This window comes from Procambarus clarkii, chromosome 32 (genome assembly GCF_040958095.1).
Source record: "Procambarus clarkii isolate CNS0578487 chromosome 32, FALCON_Pclarkii_2.0, whole genome shotgun sequence".
Classification (NCBI taxonomy): domain Eukaryota; kingdom Metazoa; phylum Arthropoda; class Malacostraca; order Decapoda; family Cambaridae; genus Procambarus; species Procambarus clarkii.
The window spans coordinates 6,267,258-6,277,257 of NC_091181.1; positions in this window are offsets into that span (position 1 = coordinate 6,267,258).

Consider the following 10,000-nt stretch of genomic DNA (forward strand, 5'->3'; position numbering starts at 1 on the left):
ACACACACACACACACACACACTGGAGGCAACTCCAGCGTGGCCTAGTCGGGGAGAACATGTTCTTAATCCAGATAGACCTGCGTTCGAGCCTGTCGCATCGGTTGCAACTACAGGGCACAGATATTTTTTTAGCCAACCAGTTGGGCTGGATGGTAGAGCAACGGTCTCGCTTCGTGCAGGTCGGCGTTCAATCCCCGGCCGTCCAAGTGGTTGGGCACCATTCCTTTGTCCCCGTCCCATCCCAAATCCTTATCATGACCCACTTCCAAGTGCTAAATAATCCTAATGGCTTGGCGCTTTTGCGTGAGAGTTCCCTTCCATTGTCACTTTTTTATGTATATTAATTAGATTTAGGAAGAGTCGTTGTCAGACCTGGTGTTCACGCGGTCACCAGTTCGAGCTCAACCCTTGATGTGAGTGCTTCCGTTTTTTTGTGGACGCCGTCGTAGCCCAGCTGTGGGAGCGTCCTCAGTGGCCTCGCAGTCCGGAGTTCCACCCAGTGATAAGGGCAAGGCTTCTCTCCCTGTTCACTTAATATATGCTCGGAAGACGGGACACCATGAGCGTAGCTCTCATCATGTAACTACACTTAGGTAATTACATAGGTAATTACACACACACACACACACACACACACATAGAGAGAAATAGAGAGAGATAGAGAGAAATAGAGCAGTAGTAGTAGCAGGCATTAAAGAACAAACAGGGACCAGACCAAAGGAGCGGAGAGACAAGGACAAAAACATGATTAAAGAGATCCTTAAAGAGGTAAGGATGGAGGGAGCTGAGCGAAATGTTTGAAAAGGTTTTCAGGCTTGGAAAGTACAACAAGGACAGAGACCGAATGATAAAGGTGGTTTTTCATGAGCGAAATCGCGAAAGAAGAACTGCTAGCAAGGAAGTGTTGTCTAAAAGGTGTAGAGAAGTTCAAGGAAATATTCCTGCAGAGGGATATGACAAGGGAAGAGAGAATACGGACAGCAGACGCGAAGAAGGAGCGCAGGGAGAGAGAAGGAAATCAGAGTACCACAACCCAGAACCCTACAATCCCAGAGGAGAACCCTCCTCAAACAGTGCAACAGCCACAGGGATTGGGGCACCACCCCCACATTCTACCCAACAGACACCCAACCCGCCCCATCCCCTGTCAGCCCCCACTAAGTACCCACCTAGGGCACCCTCCCCCCCACCCACCCCCCTCCCCCCACTCATTCCCCCTTCTCCCCCTCACCCCTCTCCCAGGACCTCCCTTCTCCCCCATCCCCCATGCCCTCCCTTCTCCCACATGCCTTCCCGTCTCTCCCACCCCCATGCCCTCCCTTCCCCCCCCTCCCCCCTAAGCCCCCCACTCTCCCCCACCCCACCTAAGTCTTCCCCTCTCCCCCACTCCCCTAAACCCTCCCCTCTTCCTCACCCACCTCAGCCCTCCCTTTTCCCCCACGCCCCCCAAGCCCTCCACCCTTTTCTCTCCCCCCAAGCCCCCCCCATCTCCCCTATCCCTCACAGCCTCTCCTCCCCCCATGCTTACCCAACCCTCCCTCTCTTACCCACCTCCTGTACCCTCCCCCTCTTATCCACCCCCTGTACCCTCCCCCTCTTATCCACCCCCTGTACCCTCCCCCTCTTATCCACCCCCTGTACCCTCCCCCTCTCCCCCACCACCCCACGCCCTCCCTCCTCCACCAATCCCCCCGTGCCAGGTCCCTCCAGCTCCCACTCACCCCAGATCGCAAAGATCCCCCCCAGAAAAGCAGAAGAGAGTCAGTTTCAGGGTGATGTACTCGAACATAGATGGGATCACATGCAAGACAAGGGAACTAAGGGAAAGAGCACAAGAAGTTAACCCAGATGTAATCGGACTCACTGAAACAAAACTCTCTGGAATCATAACGAATGCCGTGTTTCCCCAGGAGTATACAGTAATAAGGAAAGAGAGGGAAGGTAGGGGAGGAGGCGGAGTGGCCCTACTCATGAGAAGGGAATGGAGTTTTAAGGAGATGGCCATCCCGGGCTGTGAGAGTTCAGAGACTACATAGCAGGCACCATAACAATGGGAGGACCAAGAATAGTAGTAGCAGTAATATACAACCCTCCACCAAATGACAGGAGACCCAGTCAAGAGTATGAAAACAACAACAAGGCAGTTAACACTATAATTGAGAGGGCAGCCTCTGCTGCCTGTAGAAATAGATCCCACCTGCTCATCATGGGCGACTTCAATCACGGAAAGATTGACTGGGAGAACAAGGAACCGCATGGAAGCGAGGATACGTGGAGAGCCAAACTATTGGAGGTGGTGACAAGCAACTTTTTAACCCAGCATGTCGGAGAACCCACAAGGATGCGAGGCAATGACGAACCAGCGAGACTCGACCTAGTCTTCACTCTGAACGACTCCGACATAAGAGAAATCGGTTTTGAGGACCCAGTAGGAATGAGCGACCACAGTGTACTGGTGTTTGAGTACTTGATTGAAGAAGGGTTATTGAACTCGAGGAGGGATACCGAAACCAAAAGGTTAGCATACCGAAAGGGAAACTATGAGGGGATAAGAAAATTCCTAACAGATATAGCATGGGAAACAGAGCTCAGGGGAAAGACGGCCCAAGATATGATGGATTACATCACGCAGAAGTGCAAGGACGCAGCAAACAAGTTTGTCCCAGTCCAAAAGGAAAACAGAGAAATGAAGATGAGAAACCCATGGTTTAATCAAAGATGTAGGCTAGCTAAGCAGCAAAGTAAAAGGGCATGGAGAAACTATAGGAATAACAGGACACTGGAGAGCAGAGAAAGATACCAGAATGCCAGGAATGAATATGTCAGGATGAGAAGAGAGGCAGAAAGACAATACGAAAATGACATCGCAAGCAAGGCAAAGACTCAGCCTAAATTGTTGCATAGCCACATTAGGAGAAAAACAACAGTAAAGGAACAGGTTATGAGATTAAGGATTGGGGCGGAAGGATTCACTACAAATGACAAGGAAGTGTGTGAGGAATTGAATAAGAAATTCCAGGAGGTCTTCACCTTAGAGCAAGGAGAAATTCCAGAGGTAAGTGAGGGAATAGCTAACCAGGAACCACTGGAAGAGTTTGAGATTACCAGTGGGGAAGTAAGGAAGTGTTTACTAGAGTTGGACGTGACGAAGGCTATAGGCCCAGATGAAATCTCCCCTTGGGTTCTAAAGGAAGGAGCAAGAGAACTGTGCCTACCACTCTCCATAGTGTATAACAAATCACTGGCAACAGGGGAACTGCCAGATATTTGGAAAGCAGCTAACGTAGTCCCGATATACAAGAAAGGGGATAGACAGGAGGCACTGAACTACAGGCCAGTGTCCCTAACCTGCATACCATGCAAGCTGATGGAGAAGATTGTGCGAAAAAAACTAGTGGAGCATCTGGAGCGAAGGAACTTTGTAACACAGCATCAACATGGGTTCAGGGATGGCAGGTCCTGCCTCACAGGGTTACTTGAATTCTACGACCAGGCAACAAAAATAAGGCAAGAAAGAGAAGGGTGGGCAGACTGCATATTTTTGGTTTGTCAGAAAGCCTTTGATACAGTGCCACACAAGAGGCTAGTGCGAAAGTTGGAGATGCAGGCTGGAGTGAGAGGGAAGGTACTCCGGTGGATAGAGGAGTACCTAAGCAACAGGAGACAACGAGTCTGTGTGAGGGGTGAGGTCTCAGATTGGCGAGACGTCACAAGTGGAGTCCCGCAGGGGTCAGTCCTTGGACCTATACTGTTTCTGGTATATGTAAATGATCTCCCAGAGGGTATAGATTCGTTCCTCTCAATGTTTGCCGACGATGCAAAAATTATGAGGAGAATTGAAACAGAGGATGATAGTAGGAGGCTACAAGATGACCTGGATAGACTGAGTGAATGGTCCAACAAATGGCTGTTGAAGTTCAACCCGAGTAAATGCAAAGTAATGAAACTAGGCAGTGGAAACAGGAGGCTAGGCACAGGATACAGAATAGATGAAGTACTTAATGAAACAGACAGAGAGAAAGATCTAGGAGTTGATATCACACCAAACCTGTCTCCTGAAGCCCACATAAAGAGAATAACGTCTGCGGCATATGCGAGGCTGGCTAACATCAGAACGGCGTTCAGGAACCTGTGTAAGGAATCATTCAGAATCTTGTACACCACATATGTAAGACCAATCCTGGAGTATGCAGCCCCAGCATGGAGCCCGTACCTTGTCAAGCACAAGACGAAGCTGGAAAAAGTCCAAAGGTATGCTACTAGACTAGTCCCAGAACTAAGAGGCATGAGTTATGAGGAAAGGCTGCGGGAAATGCACCTTACGACACTGGAAGACAGAAGAGTAAGGGGGGACATGATCACAACCTACAAAATCCTCAGGGGAATCGACCGGGTAAACAAGGATGAACTATTCAACACTGGTGGGACGCGAACAAGGGGACACAGGTGGAAGCTGAGTACCCAAATGAGCCACAGAGACGTTAGAAAGAACTTTTTCAGTGTCAGAGTAGTTAGTAAATGGAATGCATTAGGAAGTGATGTGGTGGAGGCTGACTCCATACACAGTTTCAAATGTAGATATGATAGAGCCCAATAGGCTCAGGAATCTGTACACCAGTTGATTGACGGTTGAGAGGCGGGACCAAAGAGCCAGAGCTCAACCCCCGCAAGCACAATTAGGTGAGTACAATTAGGTGAGTACACACACACACACACACACACACACACACACACTGTGATCAGTGGTACAGTGAATTAATGAACTGTCACATAACGATACAGTGACTGACTCCAGAGCTTTGTGTAGACAGAGAAGAACCGACCTCATCAATCTACCAGCATTTAGTGAATCACCTAGTGGGAGACAACGACGGATAACCATCGTCATCATACATCGCTTACTCATCTGGTTGTGTGAGCGGGAGGCAGACTGGTATGTACCCCTCTCTGGTCAATTAATCAGGTGTACAGATTGAGGTAAAAGATTATCAAATTCTCGTTCAGGATATCATATATATTTAAAAATCTCCGAGTGGCTCATTTAGGCAGAGGTAACGCATAAGGGATATCTTGACACATACAAGCACGCCCGCCCACGTACGTATACACGCACACAAGTGTGCACACGCTAAAACAGACACACACATACGTGCACACACACACACGTGCACACACACACACACACACAATTGTTCAGTCAGGGGAAAAGGCATCAACACCTGGAATAGGACCTTACTATCCCCCCCCCCTCTTGACCCCACCATCTGACCTGACCTGACTTAGTCGCCATCTCCGCCCCCCCCACCCCCAGTCCCCTGCATCGCCCATACACACACTCTTCCCCTCCCCACTCTCCCTCTCTCCCACTATCTCTCTCCTGCTCTCTCTCTCCTGCTCTCTCTCTCTTGCTCTCTCTCTCTTGCTCTCTCTCTCTCTCTCTCTCTCTCTCTCTCTCTCTCTCTCTCTCTCTCTCTCTCTCTCTCTCTCTCTCTCTCTCTCTCTCTCTCTCTCTCTCTCTCTCTCTCTCTCTCTCCCTCCCTCCCTCCCTCCCTCCCTCCCCCTCTCCCTCCCTCTCTCTCTCCCTCCCTCCCTCCCCCTCTCCCTCCCTCTCTTTCCTTCCCCCTCCCTCCCCCTCTCCCTCCCTCTCTTTCCTTCCCCTTCCCTCTCTGCCCACACACACACACACACCTCCCCCCCCTCTCTCCCTCACCCGCTCTCTCCCTCACCCGCTCTCTCCCTCACCCGCTCTCTCCCTCACCCACTCTCTCCCTCTCCTCTCTCTCCCTCCCGCCTCTCTCCCCATCTCCTCCCCCCCGTCCCCTTATACTTTCTTCTTACTTCAGTGGAAGGGTCGGATCCCACCCCCCCCCCCCACCCACCCATTTATCTCTCCCTTTATCACTCCCTTTCTCTCTCTCTCTTTCTCTCTCTCTTCCTCTCTCTCTCTCTCTCCCTCCCCCATCCCAACAGGGTCAAGCATGGCAACCAGAGGTCCCAGGGGAACAGGAAAGAGCCAAGGTGACGAGATGAAGGAGATGTTCGCCCAGTTTCTGGAGGACATCAAGAGTAAGATGCAAGAAATGATGCAGGAAATGAAGAACGAAATAAGCAACCTGAAAAGAGAGCTGACAGCAGCAAAGGAGGAGATTAGAGCCCTCAAAGAGAATGGTATCGAGGCTGAGAATCAGAAAACCACCCAGGGAGAAGGTGGTAATAGTTTTCTGGATGAGAATGCCACAATAAAAGCAACATTTGCGGAAATACTAAAAAAAAATAACTCTGAAGTAATGACTGCAGTGATGGAGGTGGCCATGAAAGCAGCCACCTCGCAGGAGGCGGCACGCTCCACTAGCCAACTGCTGGAAAGGAACAGATCAGTGGTTGCTGTGGGTATTAAGGAGCAGGAAGGATCTAATAGGACAGAGTGGAATGACAAGGACAAAGCAGCAGTGAATGAAGTACTAAAGGCACTAGACATGGAAGGGGCTGAGCATAGCATTGAGAAGGTTTTCAGGCTAGGCCAGTACAACAAAGACCGAGACCGAATGATAAAGATAGTGTTTGTAAACGAGAACACAAAGGAGAAGATCCTATCAAGGAAGAGCTCCCTGAAAAACGTGGGAAAATTAAAAAATGTATTCCTCCAGAGAGACATGACAAGGGAGGAGAGAGCCGTGGCGGCAGAAGCAAGGAAGAGGCGCAGGGCGAGAGGGGAAAACCAGGAAGTCACAGCTCCCAACACAACACCCCCAGAGGCGAGGGGGGAACCCACAACCAGCTACCCAGTAACACCAGAAGGGAGGACAACCCCGCCTCCCTCCTCTGCATAGAAAACCCCCCTACCCCAAACCCTCCCTGCCCCCACTCAAATGTTAAGCCAAATCTCCCTTCCCCCACACCCAATCCCCACCCTTCTACCCCTCCCCTCCTCCCGAGTCCTCCCTCCCCCCCTTTCCTTCCCGTCCTCCCTCCCCTTTCACCCCATACCCTCCCTGTCCCTCCCCCTTCACTGGATCCCCCGCCCCTCATCCCAGTATCCTCTGAGACCCTGTTATCCACCTCACAGGTCCTCACACCCATGGAACAGCCTCCCCCACCAGCAGAACACTCACCAAGGAGGCGATTTGAGAAGGGACAGAAGAAAGTGAGCCTCAAAGCGATGTACACTAACATAGATGGAATTACAAATAAAGCAAATGAGCTTGGAGAACTGGTACTAGAGGAAAACCCGGACATAATAGCCCTCACAGAAACAAAGATCACGAAAACGATAACAAATGCAGTGTTCCCACAGGACTATTATGTTATGAGGAAAGAGAGGGAAGGAAGAGGTGGGGGTGGTGTAGCTCTGCTGGTAAGAAAAGGCTGGGATTTTGAGGAGATGGATATTCAGGGCTGTGAAGGTTTCAGTGACTACATAGCAGGTACTGTAACAAATGGAGGGAAAAAAATTATAGTCGCAGTCATATATAATCCACCACCAAATGACAGAAGACCTAGACAGGAATATGATAGAAACAACATGGCCACCATTAACATAATAGAAAGAGCAGCTTCTGTTGCTAGCAGGAATGGATCTGGACTACTAATTATGGGAGACTTCAACCATGGGAAGATAGATTGGAAGAACAGAGACCGGCATGGAGGACCAGAAACATGGAGAGCTAAGCTGCTGGACGTGGCAACAAGAAACTTTCTAAGCCAGCACACCAAAGAACCAACAAGAATGAGAGGAGAAGATGAACCAGCAATGCTTGATTTGATATTTACCCTAGATGAGTGGGATATAAGGGAAGTTAAGATGGAAGCGCCCTTGCGAATGAGTGACCACAGTGTATTGAACTTTGAGTACCTGGTAGAGCTAGGACTTATCTCCCCCCAAAAAGAACTAGGAATCGAAAGGCTGGCATACCGAAAGGGGAATTATGAACAGATGAGAAGTTTCCTAAGTGAAATACCTTGGGACACAGACCTCAGAGACAAGTCTGTACAGGGTGTGATGGACTATGTTGCCCAAAAGTGTCAGGAGGCAGTAAACAGGTTCATCCCGGCCCAAAGGGACAAATCCGAGAAGCAACAGAAGAATCCATGGTATAATAGGGCATGTATGGAAGCGAAGAAACTGAACAAAAAAGCGTGGAGGAACTTCCGGAATAACAGAACACCAGAAAGCAGAGAGAGATACCAGAGAACCAGGAATGAGTACGTCAGGGTGAGAAGAGAAGCAGAGAAAAATTTTGAAAATGATATAGCAAACAAAGCCAAGACCGAACCAAAGCTACTCCACAGTCACATCAGAAGGAAAACAACAGTGAAAGAACAGGTATTGAAACTTAGAACAGGCGAGGACAGGTATACAGAGAATGACAGAGAGGTGTGTGAGGAACTCAACAAGAGGTTCCAGGAGGTCTTCACAATAGAACAGGGTGAGGTCACTGTGCTAGGAGAAAGGGAGGTAAACCAGGCGGCCTTGGAGGAGTTCGAAATTACGAGAGAGGAGGTCAAGAGACACCTGCTGGATCTGGATGTTAGAAAGGCTGTTGGTCCAGATGGGATCTCACCATGGGTACTGAAAGAGTGTGCAGAGGCACTTTGCTTGCCACTCTCCATAGTGTATAGTAAGTCACTAGAGACGGGAGACCTACCAGAAATATGGAAGACGGCGAATGTGGTCCCAATATACAAAAAGGGCGACAGACAAGAGGCACTGAACTACAGGCCAGTGTCCTTGACTTGTATACCATGCAAGGTGATGGAGAAGATCGTGAGAAAAAACCTGGTACCACATCTGGAGAGAAGGGACTTCGTGACAAATCGCCAACATGGATTCAGGGAGGGTAAATCTTGCCTTACAGGCTTGATAGAATTCTACGATCAGGTGACACAGATTAAGCAAGAAAGAGAGGGCTGGGCGGACTGCATTTTCTTAGATTGTCGGAAAGCCTTTGACACAGTACCGCATAAGAGGCTGGTACATAAGCTGGAGAGACAGGCAGGTGTCGCTGGTAAGGTGCTCCAGTGGATAAGGGAGTATCTAAGCAATAGGAAGCAGAGAGTTACGGTGAGGGGTGAGACCTCCGATTGGCGTGAAGTCACCAGTGGAGTCCCACAGGGCTCTGTACTCGGTCCTATCTTGTTTCTGATATATGTAAATGATCTCCCGGAGGGTATCGATTCATTTCTCTCGATGTTTGCGGACGATGCTAAAATTATGAGAAGGATTAAAACAGAAGAGGACTGTTTGAGGCTTCAAGAAGACCTAGACAAGCTGAAGGAATGGTCGAACAAATGGTTGTTAGAGTTTAACCCAACCAAATGTAATGTAGTGAAGATAGGTGTAGGGAGCTGGAGGCCAGATACAAGGAATCATCTGGGAGAGGAAATTCTTCAGGAGTCAGAGAAGGAAAAAGACTTGGGGGTTGATATCACGCCAGACCTGTCTCCTGCAGCACATATCAAGCGGATAACATCAGCGGCATATGCCAGGCTGGCCAACATACGAACGGCATTCAGAAACTTGTGTAAAGAATCATTCAGAACTTTGTATACCACATATGTCAGGCCAATCCTGGAGTATGCAGCCCCAGCATGGAGTCCATAGCTAGTCAAGGATAAGACTAAACTGGAAAAGGTTCAAAGGTTTGCCACCAGACTAGTACCCGAGCTGAGAGGTATGAGCTACGAGGAGAGACTACGGGAATTAAACCTCACTTCGCTGGAAGACAGAAGAGTTAGGGGGGACATGATCACCACATTCAAGATTCTGAAGGGGATTGATAGGGTAGATAAAGACAGTCTATTTAACACAAGGGGAACACGCACAAGGGGACACAGGTGGAAACTGAGTGCCCAAATGAGCCACAGAGATATTAGAAAGAACTTTTTTATTGTCAGAGTGGTTGACAAATGGAATGCATTAGGGGGTGATGTGGTGGAGGCTCACTCCATACACAGTTTCAAGTGTAGATATGACAGAGCCCGATAGGCTCAGGAATCTG